Source organism: Dioscorea cayenensis, unplaced genomic scaffold, assembly GCF_009730915.1.
Source record: "Dioscorea cayenensis subsp. rotundata cultivar TDr96_F1 unplaced genomic scaffold, TDr96_F1_v2_PseudoChromosome.rev07_lg8_w22 25.fasta BLBR01000187.1, whole genome shotgun sequence".
Taxonomy (NCBI): Eukaryota; Viridiplantae; Streptophyta; class Magnoliopsida; order Dioscoreales; family Dioscoreaceae; genus Dioscorea; species Dioscorea cayenensis.
In genome coordinates, this window is record NW_024086578.1 from 81,430 (window position 1) to 99,281 (window position 17,852).

Consider the following 17,852-nt stretch of genomic DNA (forward strand, 5'->3'; position numbering starts at 1 on the left):
AACGAACACTATATGATTATGCCAGACCTTCAGTGTTGGGGACACAATCGAGTATTGTTTATCCTCCAATTATAGCTCAAAACTTCGAGCTAAAGCCAGCATTCATCCATATGATGCGGCAGTCCGCACAATTCAACGGTTTGGCCGATGAGGATCCAAACAGTCACACAGAGAGCTTCCTCTAGGTGTGCGACATGCTGAAGATAAATGGTATGATGGATGATGCCATCAAATTGAGAGCCTTCCCATTTTCCTTAAAGGGGAAAGCAAAGCAGTGGCTACACTCATTACCTAGAGCATCAATCACTACATGGGAGGAGATGGTAGAAGCTTTTCTAGCCCGTTATTTCCCTCCCGAAAAATCAGCAAAGCTTAGGAATGAGATCTCATCCTTTGTGCAGTTACAATTGGAGTCTATATTTGAGACATGGCAAAGGTTCAAGGAACTCCTGCGAAAGTATCTGCAACACGGATTCCCGGAGTGGATGGTTGTTCAAACCTTCTACAATGGTTTGAACCCAAGTACAAGGGAACTCTTGGATGCGGCGGCAGGAGGTACCTTAGGTAGCAAGACCCCCGATGAGGTTCATCAATTGATTGAGGAAATGGGGTTAAATAGCTACCAGTGGAACGTTAGGGAGAAGAAAAAAGTGGCCAGTCTCCATTAAATTGATGCGGTAACTTCATTGGCGGCCCAAGTGGACAGTTTGAGTAAGAAGCTAGATCTTATACCTTCGAATAGAGTTGCGGCCATGACCAATTGCACCGGTTGTGGTGGAGGACATGCTCCCTCCGATTGCCCAATCATCATTGGTGATGTTTCTTCAATGGAGAACGTTGACTTTGTAGGTAATGGAATGAGACCTCAAGGGAATCCATACAGCAACACCTACAATTCAGGTTGGAAGAATCATCCCAACTTTTTATGGAGTAATCAAGGACCACAGAAGACCATGGGGCCATCGGGTTTCCAACAACAACAACAAGCCCCTCAAGTGGAAAACAGAATTTCAGGCTTGGAAACCCGAATGACAGATTTGGAGAAGCACTTGGCTAGATTTGTTCAATCGGCAAATACAAGGTTTGAATCAGTCGAGGCTACACTTTTCAATCACACCGCCTCCTTGCACAATCTTGAAAGTCAAGTGGGGCAAATTGCGAAGTCTCTCTCTGAAAGGCCACATGGAAGTTTACCAAGCAACACGGACACCAACCCTACAGAACATGTGAAGGCGATAACTTTGAGAAGTGGTCGTGAGGTTGAAGGGAGGCTTCCAAGTGAGAAGCCGAAAGGACACGCACCCGAGGTTGTAGAGATTGAGTAGGGAGCAAACAAAGAGAAAGAGGTGGCAACCCCACCTTTCAAGCCAAGAATCCTTTATCCCTCTAGATTGAAGAATGACCAAGGGGATGAACAGTATAAGATGTTCCTGAGTTTATTCAAGCAACTCCACATCAATATTCCTTTTGTTGAGGCATTAGCTCAAATGCCTAAGTATGCGAAGTTCCTGAAAGACCTATTGACCAATAAGAGGAAATTAGAGGAGAGTGCTTCAGTGGTGCTTGATGCTTCATGCTCGGCGGTGTTGCAAAAGAACATACCGAATAAGAAGAAAGACCCGGGAAGCTTCATCATTCCGTGTAACATCGGCAACTTAGGTGAGGAAATGGCATTGGCGGATTCAGGGGCGAGCATCAACGTCATGCCATATACTTTCTTCCAAAAGCTAGGCTTGGGTGAGCCTAGGCCTACTCGGATGACTTTACAATTAGCGGACCGAACGGTGCGATATCCGAGAGGCATCATTGAAGACGTGCTTGTCAAGGTGGACAAGTACATTTTTTCCGGTTGACTTTGTAGTGCTAGATGTTGATGAGGATGCAGATGTACCCTTGATACTTGGGAGACCGTTCTTGCAGACTTTCAAAGCATTGATTGACATGGACGGCGGGGAGCTCACATTGAGAGTTGGAGATGATAAGCTCACATACCGCCTTGCTGAAGCCATGCGGCATTCTCTCGATTTTGATGATACTCTATACTTTCTAGACACTACTGATGAAATTGTTGATGAATATATGCAGGAAATGTTCAACCCAGATCCGTATGAAGGATTGTTCGACCAAGAGGAGAGCAATGAAGAAGTAATGATGCTTGGTTCGACTGAAGAAGTAGCATCTACCCCGGGGATCTTGAAGAAGGTGCTCTGGAAAATGAAGAGGGCTCGAAGACGCCATCGAAAATGCTCCAAGACTGTTGGACACGTAAAGGAGCCAGGGAAGTTGGACGAACCATTGCTAGGTGGTCCGAAGCCCGATAGTACACCCTCTAGCCTCAAGAGACTTTGCTCATCATGCTTTCAAGCCATGGGTAAGAGGGCAACCTTCATTCATGAACCCCCGTGAGGTAGGAAAGATACGTCAAGCTTAGTGACGTTAAACAAGCGCTTCTTGGGAGGCAACCCAAGTGTTTACTGTTTGCGGGCCTTTATATCACCAGACTCATTCTGGGAATGGGTTTGGGTGATGCTCTACGTGCTTTGGCACTTGGCCGTGTGAGCTTCACAACCCGTTGGAACACTACTCCCAACGAATTAGCTTCATCAAACGCGACACTAGGAGTCAGGGGAGTATTGGTTTGATTGCTTCTCCCACATCTATTTTTGAATGATATATTTTGAGTGAGCTTGCATGAGTACATTGAGGACAACGTACAACTTAAGTGTGGGGGACGGGGGAGTTTCATAATGCGCACATCTTTTCTATTGTTCTTGATTGATATATGCTCACATAGCCAATGGCGGTTCACCTTAGTTGCAATGATTGTATTCTTAAGTCTAGGAGAATTGTTAACATTGAATGTTTTCATGCTCTAGTTCTTGCTTGAATTTTTAGGAATTTTTGACCGATTTACACTTAGTGCACTACTCACTCTCTGAACTCTATTGGAAACTCATGTTTGATGCTAAAGGGACTAGTTAGGTTTACTTCTTTTGCTAAATTCACAAAAAAAAAAATGAAAATGAAAAGAAGGAACAAAATAGTTTTATTGTTTATTTGTATTTGTTGGGTGGAAAGAGCTACCACCTATGAAGTATGAAGCTACTCTCACAAGTCGGATACTAGTTATGCCCTAATGAGAGAAAGAGCTATCTCATAGGATGACTGAAAGCTACCACCTCGAAAGTATGATAGCCACCTTAGCGGCCGCTTTGGAAAGGGCTACCTTAGAGGATGTGTGAAGCTACTACCATCTTTTAAAATTTTTATCACTTTTGTAGATAAATAAGTCCCTTGTACTTAGAACTTTGAGGAGTATAAGTTAGGTTGTTTTGAGTGAGTTCACACACTTACACGAAATTCGGGTTTGTTGTCCTTTTTGATTCAAGTTTTTAGCTAGAGCATTGATTTTTTCGTATTTAGTGTTGAAATTTTCCTTACTCGTAGAATACTTTCTTTGTATACCTCGGTGAACCTAAGGCCAAGCACTTTCAATATTTTCTTCATTGATGCACAGAATGTTTTAATGTTTTCTTGAGGACGAAGCAAAAGCTTAAGTGTGGGGGAGTTTGATATGTGCTTGTGCGAAATGAAAGTGAAGTGTTCATTCCTTATGTTGAGCATTACTTTTCAGGTTTTTACATTAATATGTGTGTTTTTATGTTACTTTTATGCAGGTATGGTTGTGAGGCTGAGTATGAAGGAAATAGGCCAATGTAGATCATAATGCACCTATTCAGGAGGAGATCTTGCTAAGGTTCAAACGCAAAGACATAGGACAGGTGTGAGATGTTAGAGTGTGTGCCAACCTCCTCGCATTCGAGTAAGCTTATCCATTTGGAGGGGCACAAAGGCAGTCACATTCGAGCATTCTGTCTTATGCATATAAGAACAAGAGCTCCAGCAACATATATATCATTAAAGAAGCAAGTGATTCATGACGTGAACGTGTGCCCGTTTGCGTTACCCCGATGAAAGTATGGAATTGGGACGTTGTTCAGGTCGAAGATTGTAGTAGAGCACTGAAGCGACACTGTAGCAGCACTATTCACAGCCGGCCGAGAAATCAGAGAAAGAGAGAATCCACACGGGCGTGTGGAAATTATCCACGCCCGTGTGGAAATTCCCCATGGGCGCGTGTAGCGTCAACGCCCGTTGAGTTGCCCGATTCCAGTCCTATTTAAAGCCGATTCAGCCCCGATTTTGGTATTCTTTTCTCTATCTTTTCCCCAACTTGAGAGAGGGCTCCGGCTAGGGTTTTGAGGGGTATTGGCTAAGGTTTTGGAGAGGTTCTATGGCTCTGACATTGTTATTTCTGAGGAAGAAGGTTGGTAGGGGAGCTTCCGACGAGGCGTATCCTATACCGGATGAGGGAATCCTTGGACGACAAGTAGAGGACTCTCCACAAGACCATCGACATGACCATCGAGGCGGTTTCTTTATGGATTCATTGCTTTTACATTCAATTTCTTTGATTGTACTTAGCTCCATGGAGAGCTAAACCCCTAGTGGGTACTTGGGTGATTGTGAACCCTAGGATGTATTCGTTTCTTTGAACTTCTTTATTATGCTTTCAATTAATTGATGTTTGTTGTGAGTTCCAACCTTGAATGCTTGATTGTATGAAAATTTCCCCTAGAGTGACAATAGGGTTGAGATTTCTTGTTGGTAACCTTGTGAGTGAGTGACACACCACGAGCGTTAGACTAAGCTAGGTTGGAGAGGGTTGAGAGGGTGAGTCGAGAGGTACAGGAGCGTCCTCTTTCCCCTCTGACGTGATAGATTCTACCTTCGTTCCTTGAGTTCTTTGCGGCCATAATAGAGTGAATGGTCTAAGGGATGACCCTCCACTGGGGCTTAGTTGCGCGTGTAACGGAGTGAAGCGTTGAGGTGATTTTAGTATCTAGGGCTTAATCGTGGTTAGGGACCTTCCACCTTGACCAAAGGGTTAGGTCTATAATTAGGAAGAGATTTATCACCTGGAATCCCTAGAGCTCATTGCAACTTTATTCGAGTGCGAGGTTGAGAGGTTATTTAATCTCTCCTCCGGGACATGAATAGAGTTAGGCATAGTTGACCTTAGATTTGGGACTATGTATTTAAGGATTTCCAAGACTCCCCATGTTTATCGATTGCCTTGCCTCCTCCTTACTTTTGCTCTCTTACTTGTTGCTTTTAATTGTTGAGAATTGAATGATTATCACACTTATCATTGTTGATACTCCACATAGCTAAGAATCAAATTAAGTGTTTTTACTCCCTACTCCCTGTGGATTCTACCCCGCTCATCCGGGATTATTACTTTGACAAATCCGTGCACTTACGGGATATATGCAAGGGGACCTTGTCAAGTTTTTGGCGCCGTTGCCGGGGAGCTAGGCGTTTAGAGATACTTTGTACTTTGTTTTCTTAGCTATTTCACCACACATTTGAATTCATATCTTGTTATTCTATCATCGTTCTAATTTTCTTTTTCTTTATTTTTGATGCAACTCTAGGTTATGACCCGAGGGAATCCATCAATATTGATTGAAGGAGACCCTGAGCTTGAACATACAGTTAGAAGAAAAGGGAAAGAACCTGTGCAAGAACAGCATAATCCAGCTGATTTGGAAGTAGAAGGATCTGAAAACATGGCAGAACAAAATGAGCAACAACGAACACTATCTGATTATGCCAGACCTTCAGTGTTGGGGACACAATCGAGTATTGTGCATCCCCCAATTACAGCTCAAAACTTCGAGCTAAAGCCGGCATTCATCCATATGCTGTAGCAGTCCATACAATTCAACGGTTTGGCCGATGAGGATCCAAACAGTCACATAGAGAGCTTCCTCGAGGTGTGCGACATACTGAAGATAAATGGTGTGATGGATGATGCCATCAAATTGAGAGCCTTCCTATTTTCCTTAAAGGGGAAAGCAAAGCAGTGGCTACACTCATTACCTAGAGCATCAATCACTACATGGGAGGAGATGGTAGAAGCTTTTCTAGCCCGTTATTTCCCTCCCAGAAAATCAGCAAAGCTTAGGAATGAGATCTCATCCTTTGTGCAGTTGGAATTGGAGTCTCTATTTGAGACATGGGAAAGGTTCAAGGAACTCCTGCAAAAGTATCCGCAACACGGATTCCCGGAGTGGATGATTGTTCAAATCTTCTACAATGGTTTGAACCCGAGTACAAGGGAACTCTTGGATGCGGCGGCAGGAGATACCTTAGGTAGCAAGACCACCGATTAGGCTCGTCAATTGATTGAGGAAATGGGGTTAAATAGCTACTAGTGGAATGCTAAGGAGAAGAAAAAAGTGGCCGGTCTCCATGAAATTGATGCGGTAACTTCATTGGCTGCCCAAGTGGAGAGTTTGAGTAAGAAATTAGATCTTATAGCTTCGAATAGAGTTGCGGCCGTGACCAATTGCACCAGTTGTGGTGGAGGACATGCTCTCTTCGATTGCCCAATCGTCATTGGTGATGTTTCTTCAATTGAGAACATTGACTTTGTAGGTAATGGAATGAGACCTCAAGGGAATCCATACAACAACACCTACAATTCATGTTGGAAGAATCATCCCAACTTTTCATGGAGTAATCAAGGACCACAGAAGACCATGGGGACATCGGGTTTCCAACAACAACAACAAGCCCCTCAAGTGAAAAATAGAATTTCAGGCTTGGAAACCCGAATGATAGATTTGGAGAAGCACTTGGCTAGATTTGTTCAATTGCCAAATACAAGGTTTGAATCAGTCGAGGCTTAATTGTGGCAAGGGATCTTTCACTTGGAGCAAAGGGTTAGGTCTATATATAGGAATAGGGTTTATTATTTGGATTCCCTAGAGCTCATTGCAATTCTATACGAGTGCTAGGTGTTGAGATTGTTTGATTTCTTCTCCGGGACATGTATAGAGTTAGGCATGGTTGACCTTAGATTTGGGACTATACAATTAAGGATTTCCACGACAAACTATGCATTAATTAGGAAGCATAGTAGAGGTTTCTCGCACTTGAAACGATTGTCCTAGGCGGAACAATATCCGGGTACCCCATCTTTATCTATTGCCTTACCTTCTCCTTCACTTGTGTTCTCTTTCTTGTTGTTTTTACTCATGAGAATTGAATCTTATCACACATATCACTATTCATCTTCCACATTAGTTAAGAAACAATTTAAGTGTCTTTATTCCCTACTCTCTGTGGATAAGATACCCACTCATCTAGGATTATTACTTCGACACCCGTGTACTTGCGGTGTACAGCATATACGGATATGTCAAGTTTTTGGTGTCGTTGCCGGGGGGAGTAGGCGTTTAGAGATACTTTGCACTTTGTTTTTCTTAGCTATTCATTTATTCATTCTATTTCATATTTCCTTATTCTATCATCGTTCTGATTTTGTTTCCTTTCTTTTGGTTCAGCTCCAGGTTATGACCCGAGGGAACCCCTCCATACTGATTGAAGGAGATCCTGAGCTTGAATGTACACTTAGAAGAAAAAGGAAAGAACCTGTGCAATAACAGTCCAATCTAGCTGATTTGGAAGTAGAAGAAACTGAAAACATGGCAGAACAGAATAAGCAGCAGCGGACATTATCCGATTATGCCAAACCTTCAGTATTGGGGGCACAATTGAGCATTGTGCGTCCCCCGATTACAGCTCAAAACTTCGAGCTGAACCCGGCATTCATCCATATATTGCAGCACTCTGCGCAGTTCAATGGTTTGGCCTATGAGGATCAAAATAGTCATATAGAGAACTTTCTCGAGCGGTGTGATATGCTAAAGATAAATAGGGTAACGGATGATGCCATCAAGTTGAGGGCCTTCCCATTTTCCATGAAAAGGAGAGCCAAGCAGTGGCTACACACATTACGTAGAGCATCAATTACCACATTGGAGGAGATGGTAGAAGCTTTTCTTGGCCATTATTTCCCTCCTCGAAAGTCTGCAAAGCTTAGGAATAAGATCTCATCCTTTGTACAATTGGAATTGGAGTATCTATTTGAGACATGGAAAAGGTTCAAGGAGCACCTGAGAAAGCACCCGCAACACGGATTCTCAGAGTGGATGATTGTTCAGACCTTTTACAATGGTCTGAATCCAAATACAAGACAACTCTTGGATGCAGCAACAGGAGGTACCTTTGGTAGCAAGACCCCCGGTGAGGCCCGTTAATTAATTGAAGAAATGTGTTTAAACAGCTACCAATGGAATGCCAAGGAGAAGAAAAAGGTGGCCGGTCTCCATGAGATAGATGCAGTGACTTCGTTGGAGGCTCAAGTGGAATCATTGAGTAAGAAGTTAGATCTTCTAACTTCGAACAGAGTAGCAACTGTGATTATTTACACCGAGTGTGGTGGAGGGCATGCTCCCTCGGATTGCCCGATATCTATTGGTGATGCATCTTTGGTTAAGAACGTCGATTTTTTAGGTAATAGCATGAGGGTTCAAGGGAACCCATATAGCAACACTTATAATGCGGGTTGGAAGAATCATCCCAATTTCTCGTGGAGGAACCAAGGTCCACAAAAGGCCATGGGGCCACCAGGTTTCCAACAACAAGCCCCAAATATGGAAAACAGAGTTTCAGGTTTGGAGACCCGAATGACCGATTTGGAAAAACCCTTAACTAGGTTTGTGCAATCATCAAATACAAGGTTTGAATCAGTTGAGGCTACACTTCACAACCATATTGGCTCCTTACATAATCTTGAAAATCAAGTGGGGCAGATTGTGAAGTCCTTATCAAAAAGGCCACATGGAAGTTTGCCGAGCTATACCAAGACCAACCCTAGAGAGCATGTGAAGGCAATCACTTTGAGAAGTGGTTGTGAGGTCAATGGTAGGCTTCTGAGTGAGAATCCAAATGAACACGCACCCGAGGTTATAGAGGTTGAAGAGGGAACAAGCAAAGAGAAGGAGGTGGCACCTTTACCTTTCACGCCAAGGATCCCTTATCCCTCTGGATTGAAGAATGACCAAGGGGATGAACAGTACAAGATGTTCCTAAGTTTGTTTAAGCAACTCCACATCAATATTCCTTTTATTGAGGCATTTACCCAAATGCCTAAGCATGCCAAATTCTTGAAGGACTTGTTAACCAACAAGACGAAGTTAGAGGAGAGTGGTTCAGTGATCATATATAAGTCTTGCTCGGCGGTCTTGCAAAAGAACATGCCGAACAAGAAGAAAGACCCATGAAGCTTCATCATTCCGTGTAATATCGGCAATTTAGGTGAAGAAATAGTATTGGCGGATTCAGGGGCTACCATTAACGTCATGCCATACACCTTCTTTTAAAAGCTAGGCTCGGACGAGCCTAGACCTACTCGGATGACTTTGCAACTAGCGGACTGAATGGTGAGACATCCGAGAGGCATTATTGAGGATGTGCTTGTTATGGTCGACAAGTACATTTTTCCGGTTGACTTCATAGTGCTAGACGTCGATGAGGATGCGGATGTACCCTTGATACTTGGGAGGCCGTTTTTGCGGACTTCCAAGGAATTGATTGACATGGACGGCAGAGAGCTAACTTTGAGAGTTGGAGATGATAAGCTCACATACCGCCTTGCTGAAGCCATGTGGCATTCTCTTGATTTCGTTGATACTTTGTACTTTCTAGACGCTACTGATGAGATTGTTGATGAATACATGCAGGAGATGTTCAATCTGGATCTATACGAAGGCTTGTTCGACCAAGAGGAGGACAATGAAGAGATCATGATGCTTGGTTCAACGGAAGAAGTACCATTTTCCCCGGGGATCTTAAAGAAGGTGCTCCGGAGATTGAAGAGGGCTAGGAGACGCCACCGGGAACACTCCAAGGCTGTTGGAGACGTGCATAAACTGAACAAACTGGGTGAATCATTTCAAGGTGTCTCAAGCCCGACAATTCAACCTCTATCCTCAAGAGATTTTGCTCATCATTTTTCCAAGCCATGGGTAAGAGGGCAACTTTCATCTATGAGCCCCCGTGAGGTAAGACAAGGTATGTTAAGCTAAGTAACATTAAACATGCCCTTCTTGGGAGGCAACCCAAGTGTTTACTATTGTTTTCTTAATTTGTCAGTTTAGTGTTTGCATGAATAAAGTGTTGAGTGTTGGTGTCTTGATTTTTATATACTTGTTCTGCGATTTTATTGTGGGTTTTCAAGTTCATCTTGTGTTTTCGTGTGAATTTGGCAAAGTTTTGGTTGTTTGAGCTATTTCTCATATTTTTCGCTAGTATAAATTGTATATTGGGGCAGTCTTTGAGTGTGTAAGCATGTTCAGGAATTTTCTGTAGAGTCTACAGAGTTTTCTAAGGATCTAGAGAAAACACACGGCCGTATGGAATTAACACACACCCGTGGTTTTGTATTGCTAGCTCATCCAGAGAAGGCACAGGAGCGTGGACTCGGCTATGTGAATGACCATGCGATCCTCACATGCCCGTGGGTAATTTCTGCACGCGCGTGTGAAGTCCTACAGAGATTGGCAGACTTTCCTGAAAGCACACAGGCCCTGTGGGCGACCTTGTGAAAATCGCACAGGCGTGGGTAATTTCCATATGCCCGTGTGAATGTCTGCAGAGGAGCTTTCCCCATCCCGAGAAGACACAGGGGCATGCGCTTGCCCCTGTAAGTTGGGCTTGTGAATGCCCACGCCTGTGTGGAATTTCCACACGGGCTTGCGGAACACCTACCAAGTTTTCTCGGATGTCCAGAGCAGCCACAGGGGTGTGTGGATGCCCCTATGGGTCGGTCGTACGGGCGTGGGTATTTCTCACATGACTGTGTATTTGTGTTCAGAGGCAGTGAGTGTTTTCTCGAGAGCACACAGGGGCGTGCACCTGCCCCTGTGAGGCTTTCCTACGGGAGTACACGCCCGTGTGTAATTTCCACACGCGCGTGTGGATGCGCAGAATTCCAAGAGACGCGAGCTTTTCTTTGAAAATCTTTGTGGATTCTCTTTTTCTTCATCTCCAATCACCCGAAAACCACTCCTGATCAACTTTTTGGCCCTTTACCGTTGTTTTGGAGAATTTTTTCCCCACATTTCATGCCGATTTTCGGAATACTATCATTTATTTTATTTGTAACCCTTCTTATCCTCTTTTCTTCACAAATCCTGCTTTTATTGGATTGAGAATCTTGAGTTGTGCCAATTTTCATGATTTAATGTCTTATGCATGTTTGGGAAGTCCTTAGGGGCGGTTTTGAGTTGAGTTTTTGGAGAATAGGTACACAACCGTGCGGTTTGCACACCTCGCAAATCAACACGGGCATGGGTAATTTCCACAGGCCCGTGTGGAATTCTGCAGTATACTATTTCTGAGTATTATTTGATTATTTCTTCCTCATTTGTCACAGGAATGGCACCGCACTGTAGGAGGCACGAAGATAAGCGCCCTAGGGAGCCTTCACCCGAGCTAGCTCATTTTGTATTTCCTAATCCTGAACATCAAGCTCATTTTGAGCGGTTATCGGAGCTTTGGTTTGGCCAATCCCAGTTCCTTGACCTAAGTGTGCTAAGTGGGGTCTAGCGGGGTGATGAGTTAATGAGGGAGTTGGAGGCGCTGATGGCCGTAGGAGGCCGGCAGAGGTTATTGTCTATACGAGAGCCAGTTTTCAGGCCGCTGACTTTCGGGGTGCTAGCGTCTTTTGAGTTTGTGGATGACATACAGTTTAGAGTGTTCGGTCATCAATTTGCTATGAGTATTTCTGAGTTTTCAGTTCATATGGGCTTGTACGATGAGGCATATATAGAAACCGAGGAGTATGGACATTTACTAACAGATTACTTTAGCACCTTGAGTCCGTACCAGGCTTACCAGGTTTTATGCGGATAGGGGCAGCATGAACCGGGAATATCCAAGGCCACATGTTTATCTCGGCTGAGCTACAAATATTTATTTGCGGTCATTAGCAGATCTGTGGATGGCTGAGGTAATAACACTAGTACTCTAAGCCAATAAAGTCTGCTTTATCTGTATTCCATGGCTAGGTTTGTGCCTATTCATTTGGGGCACATTGTGGCAGATTACATGCATTACCAGGGCCAGAACGGGAGAGTAGCAGTATTATTTGTTGGTCCCTACATTACTAGGCTTATTCTGGGGATGGGTCTCAGTGATGCTCTTCGGGATACCGATCAGACAGTTATCTCCTCTCTACTTGGACTCGATACGCTTAGGATGATGGGACTGGTGCGCAGATATTGTCCTAGAGCTTACATTTTAGCCACTACCACCACTGAGAGCACCGGTGGCAGTAGGGATACAGCAGAGGATTCCGCACCGATGGTGACCGCGACCTCAGGAGGCCAAGGTACCCTTTCAGGAGCCTATGATCGTATTGAGAGGCTCGAGAGCACTGTGAGTGCATTGTGGTCTGAGATCATTGAGATGCGGTCGATATAGTCAGCATAGTATATCGATATGATGGTCCGTTTTGACTTCTTACGATAGCTATTGAGAGGCAAACCCCCAGCTCAGCAAGCACCTCCTTCACTATCTCCACCAGCACCCCTTTGATCTAGCACCAACAACAGGAGAGGATCCAGAGCGTGACATCGACACTTGATTTTGTTTTAATCTTCTTGTATTTCCGCATTTTATTTTGGACTTGTATACTCAGAAAGGACTCTCCTTCTATGTTTATTTTCATTTTGTATCTTGAGTTGTATTCATTATCTTATCTTTTATATACTCGAGTTAAATTTTTTTTTATTGAGCTTCACTGAACCCCCTCGTGTAAGCGTATAGATGGTCTTGTCATCATGGGAATTGAGACTTTGTCATGGGCACGGCCAAGGTGTTTCGGCACTTGGCCATGTGACCTTCACGAACCATTGGATCAACACTCCCAAGGACTTAGCTCCACCAAATGCAACACTAGGAGTCAGGGGAGTATTGTTTTCATTGCTTCTCCCACATCTGAATCTAATTGAGTTACATTATGAATGAGCTTGCATGTGTACATTGGGAACAATGTACAACTTAAGTGTGGAGGGGAATTTCATAGCGCACGCATCTCTTTTATACTAGTTTTGATTGATATACATGTTCACATAGCCAATGGCGGTTCACCTTAGTTGCATTGATTGTATTTTTGAGTTTAGGAAAATCTTTAACATTGAATATTTTCATGCTTTAGTTTTTGCATGAATTTCTGGGAATTTTTGCCCGATTGACACTTGTTACACTACTTATTCTTTGAACCCTGTTAGAAACTCATGTTTGATGTATAAGGGACTAGTTTTAGTTGTTTCTTATGTTAATTCTGAAAAAAATGAAAAGAAAGAACAAAATAGTTTTGTTGTTTAGTTGTGCTTGTTGGGTGGAAAGAGCTACCACCTATGATGTATGAAGCTATTCTCATAAGTCAGATACTAGTTATGCCCTAATGAGAGAAAGAGCTATCTCATGGGATATGTGAAAGCTACCACCCCGGTGGAAAGAGGTAAAACCTCGAAAGTGTGAAAGCCACCTTAGCGGCCGCTTTGGAAAGGGCTTCCTTAGAGGTTGTGTGAAGCTACTACCCTTATTGAATTTTTGTTACCTTTTGTAGATAAATAAGTCCCTTATACATAGAACTTTGAGGAGTATACTATGGGTCGACTTGAGTGAGTTCACACACTTACATGATTTTGGGTTTGTCGCCTTTTTGATTCAAGTTTTTAGCTAGAGCATTGATTTTTCGTATTTAGTGTTGAAATTTCCCATACTTATAGAATGCACTCTTTGTATGCTTTGGTGAACCTAAGGCCAAGTACTTCCAATATTTCCTTCGTCTGTGCTTTAATGTTTTAATTTTTGCTTTAGGACAAGCAAAAGCTTAAGTGTGGGGAAGTTTGATAAGTGCTAGTGCGATAAGAATACGAAGTATTGTTTCATTGTGTTGAGAATTACTTTTCTCGGGTTTTAACGGTAATATGTGTATAGTTATGTTACTTTCATGCAGGTAGGGTTGTGAGGCCGAATATGAAAGAAAAAAGCCAATGTGGATCATAAATGCACCAATTTGGAGGAAATCTTGCTAAGGTTCATATGCGAAGTCATAGGTCAGGTTTCAGATGCGGGAATGTTTGCCAATCTCCTTGTATTCAAGTTAGTATAGCTATTTGGAGGGGCACAAGGGCAGTCATATTCAAGCATTCCGACTTGTGCATATAAAATAAGATCACCACCAACATGTCCGTTATTGAAGAAGCAAAGCGATACACGATGTAAATGTGTGCCCGTTTGTGTTACCTCGATGAAAGCATGGATTCGGGAGTATTTCGGGCCGGTACAATAGTAGCGTATTGTAGCAAGAATACTGTACCAGCACTGTTCACAGTTGGCCAAGAAAACAGGAAAATAGAGAATCCACACGGGTACACGCTCGTGTGAAAAATCCACAGGGGCGCCCACACGGGCGTGTGGATTCTAGATTCCAGCTACTTAAAAGCTAATTTCAACCCAGATATCAGAATTCTTTTCTCCATCTTTTCCCCAACTTAAGAGAGGGCTACAGGCAGGGTTTTGAGAGGTATTGGCTAGGGCTTTAGAGTGGTTCTATGGCTCTGACATCGCGCGCCGTTTGTAAGAAGGTTAGTGGGAGAGCTTTCATCGATACCGATCCTGTGAGGTGTATCCTAGGCCAGACAAAGGGACCCTTGCGACGAGTAGGGGACTCTCCACAAGACCATCACCATGACTAATGAGGGGGTTTTCTATAGAGGCTTTATTTTTACATTCGATTTCATTGATTGTATCTGGGTCCATGAAGAGCTAAACCCCTAGTGGGTACTTGGGTATTTGTGAACCCTAAGATGTATTCGTTTCATTGAATCTCTATATTATGCTTTCAATTAATTCATGTTTATTGTGAGTTCCAATCTCGTAGGTTTGATTGTATGAATACTCCCCTAGAGTGACACTAGGGTTGAGAGTTCTTCTTGGTAACTCTTGTGAGTGAGTGACACACCATGAGTGTTAGACAAAGCTAGATTGGAGAGTGTTGAGAGGGTGAGTCGAGAGGTAGCGGAGCATCCCCTTTCCCCTCTAGTGTGATCTATCCTACCTCCATGTTCCAAGAGTTCTTTGTGACCGTAGTAGAGTGAATGGGCTAAGGAATGACCTTACGCTGGGGCTTAGTTGCGAGTGCAATGGAGTGAAGTGTTGAAGTGATTTTAGCATCTAGGGCTTAATTATGGCAAGGGATCTTTCACCTGGACCAAAGGGTTAGGTCTATATATAGGAATACGGTTTATCATTTGGAATCTCTAGAGCTCATTGCAATTCTATACGAGTGCGAGGTTTTGAGATTGTTCGATTTCTCCTCCGGCACATGTATAAAGTTAGGCATGGTTGACCTTAGATTTGGGACTATACAATTAAGGATTTCCACGACTCACTATTGCATTAATTAGGAAGCATAATAGAGGTTTCTTGCACTTGGAATGATTGTCCTAGGCGAAATAATATCCGGGTACACCATCTTTATCGATTGCCTTACTTTCTCCTTTACTTGTGCTCTCTTCTTGTTGTTTTTACTCTTGAGAATTGAATCTTATCACACATATCACTATTCATCTTCCACGTTAGTTAAGAAGCAATTTAAGGGTCTTTATTCCCTACTCTCTGTGGATACGATACCCACTCATCTAGGATTATTACTTCGACACCCTTGCACTTGCGGTGTACACGCATATGCGGACGTGTACGTGACACTAGGGTTGAGAGCCTATCTTGGTAATCTTTGTGAGTGAGTGAAACACCATGAGGGTTAGACAAAGCAAGATTGGAGAGGGTCGAGAGGATGAGTCGAGAGGTAGCGGAGCATCCCCTTTCTCCTCCGGTGTGATTTATCCTACCTCCACATTTCAAAAGTTATTTGCTGTCACAATAGAGTGAAGGGTTAAGTGATGAACTCCGCTAGGGATTAGTTGCACGAGCAACAGAGTGAAGCATTGAATTGACTTTAACACCTAGGCCTTACTTGTGACTAGGGGTCTTTCGCCTAGACCAAAGGGTTAGATCTACATATAGGAATAGGATTTGTCACTTGGAATCCTGAGAGCTCCTTGCAACTTTACACACTGTGAGATATTAAGACTGGTTGATTTCTCTGACGGGGCATAATGTAGTGTTAGTCACGGTTGACCATAGGTTTGGGACCGTGTGTTTAAGGATGTCCATGACTCATTAAGCATTAGTTAGGAAGCATAATAGCTGGTTTTGCATTTGAAGTAATAATCCTAGGAGGAACAATATTCGAGTACACCACTTTTACCAATTGCCTTTCTTCTCATTTTATTGTGCCTCTCTTTCTTATTTTCTTTAGTTTGTTTGCACTAATCTTTATCCACATTATCATTATTTCATCTCAACTTAGTTAAGTAGCAATCTTGGTGTTTCTATTCCTTATTCCCTATGGATAAGATACCCCACTCACTTGTGATTTATTACTTTGACAAACTCGTGCACTTGTGGGTCACACGCAAGGGGTGTTATCACCCTTCAAACCATGTAATTGTTTGAGGGCATGGAGGTTAACACACATTCACGTATCTTCGATCACATCTCGTGTCTTCACATTTGTTCACTCCAAGACTTCATCAACGTAGTACAATCGCAATTTACTTTGACTTCTTTCTTTCATTATTTGTATCCACAGCCCATCATGCACGAAAGTTCACAAATACAAATGTATTAATGCTAAAATCTAATAAAAGTAATGCTCATCATAAGAAAGTAATACTTCATATTACTAATACACAAGCACTTATCAGTTTCAATTGCCCACTTCCACATATGCTTTTGATTGATTTATATCCAATTGTGCTTACTTACTTACATTGAGGGCAATGTACATTTTAAGTGTTGGGGGGGGGAGTTCACATTACACAACAAGTTTTGATTGAAAATACATGCTCACGTAGCCAATGGCGGTTCACCTTAGTTGTAATTATTGTATTCTTAAGTTCAAGGGAATGTTTAACATTGAATGTTCTCATGCTCTAAGTTTTACTTGAATTTCTAGGAATTTTTGCCCGATTGACAATTGTTGCACTACTCGCTCATTAAACCCTTTTGGAAACTCAAGTTTGATGTTTAAGGGGATAGTTAGTTTTGTTTTCTAGGGTTAATTTTGCTGAAAAAAAGAAAAAATTAAAAAAATGAAAAGAGAAAAATACTTGTTTTAGTTGTGCATTTGAGGTGGAAAGAGCTACCACCTATGAAGTAGGAAGCTACTTTCATAGGTGAGATACTAGTTATGCCCTAATGAGAGAAAGAGATATCTCATGTGATAAGTGAAAGCTAACACCCTGGTAGAAAGAGCTACCACCTCGCAAGTGTGAAACCCACCTTAGCGGTCGCTTCGGAAAAGGCTACCTTAGAGTAAGAAGCTACTACCATCTCTTTGTTTTGTGTTGTTTTGTAGATAAATAAGTCCCTTATTCTTAGAACATTGAGGAGTGTATATTGGGTTGACTTGAGTGAGTTTGTACACACTTACATGATTTCGGGTTTGTTGTCCTTTTCCATCTGAGTTTTTAGCTAGAGCACTGATTTTTCATATTTAGTGTTGAAAGATCCCTAACTTGTAGAATACTCTCCTTGCATGCTTTGGTGAACCTAAGGCCAAGCACTTTCTATGTTTCCTTCTTCTATGCTTCAATGTTTTATTTTTACTTTAGGACAAGGAAAAGCTTAAGTGTGGGGGATTTGATATGTGCTTGTGTATTAGTAATGTGAAGTATTCTTTTTTTATGATGAGCATTACTTTTATCAGATTTTAGTGCTAATATATGTGTATTTGTGTCACTTGTGTGTATGCACGGTTGTGGAGCCAAATATAGAGGAAGAAAGCCAAAGTAGATTAC

The 17,852-nt window shown here is 42.6% G+C and overlaps 3 non-coding genes across 3 annotated transcripts; all 3 read right to left on the minus strand.

Moving 5' to 3' along the window:
• Positions 1-368: 368 nt before the first annotated feature.
• On the minus strand, positions 369-475 carry LOC120253751. Its single transcript, XR_005534396.1, has one exon. It is a non-coding gene; the product is annotated as a small nucleolar RNA R71 (small nucleolar RNA).
• Positions 476-6,023: 5,548 nt separating this feature from the next.
• On the minus strand, positions 6,024-6,130 carry LOC120253748. The gene has a single exon (XR_005534393.1). It is a non-coding gene; the product is annotated as a small nucleolar RNA R71 (small nucleolar RNA).
• A 1,816-nt stretch (positions 6,131-7,946) lies between these two features.
• LOC120253749 lies at positions 7,947-8,053 on the minus strand. Its single transcript, XR_005534394.1, has one exon. It is a non-coding gene; the product is annotated as a small nucleolar RNA R71 (small nucleolar RNA).
• Between the last annotated feature and the right edge of the window lie 9,799 nt (positions 8,054-17,852).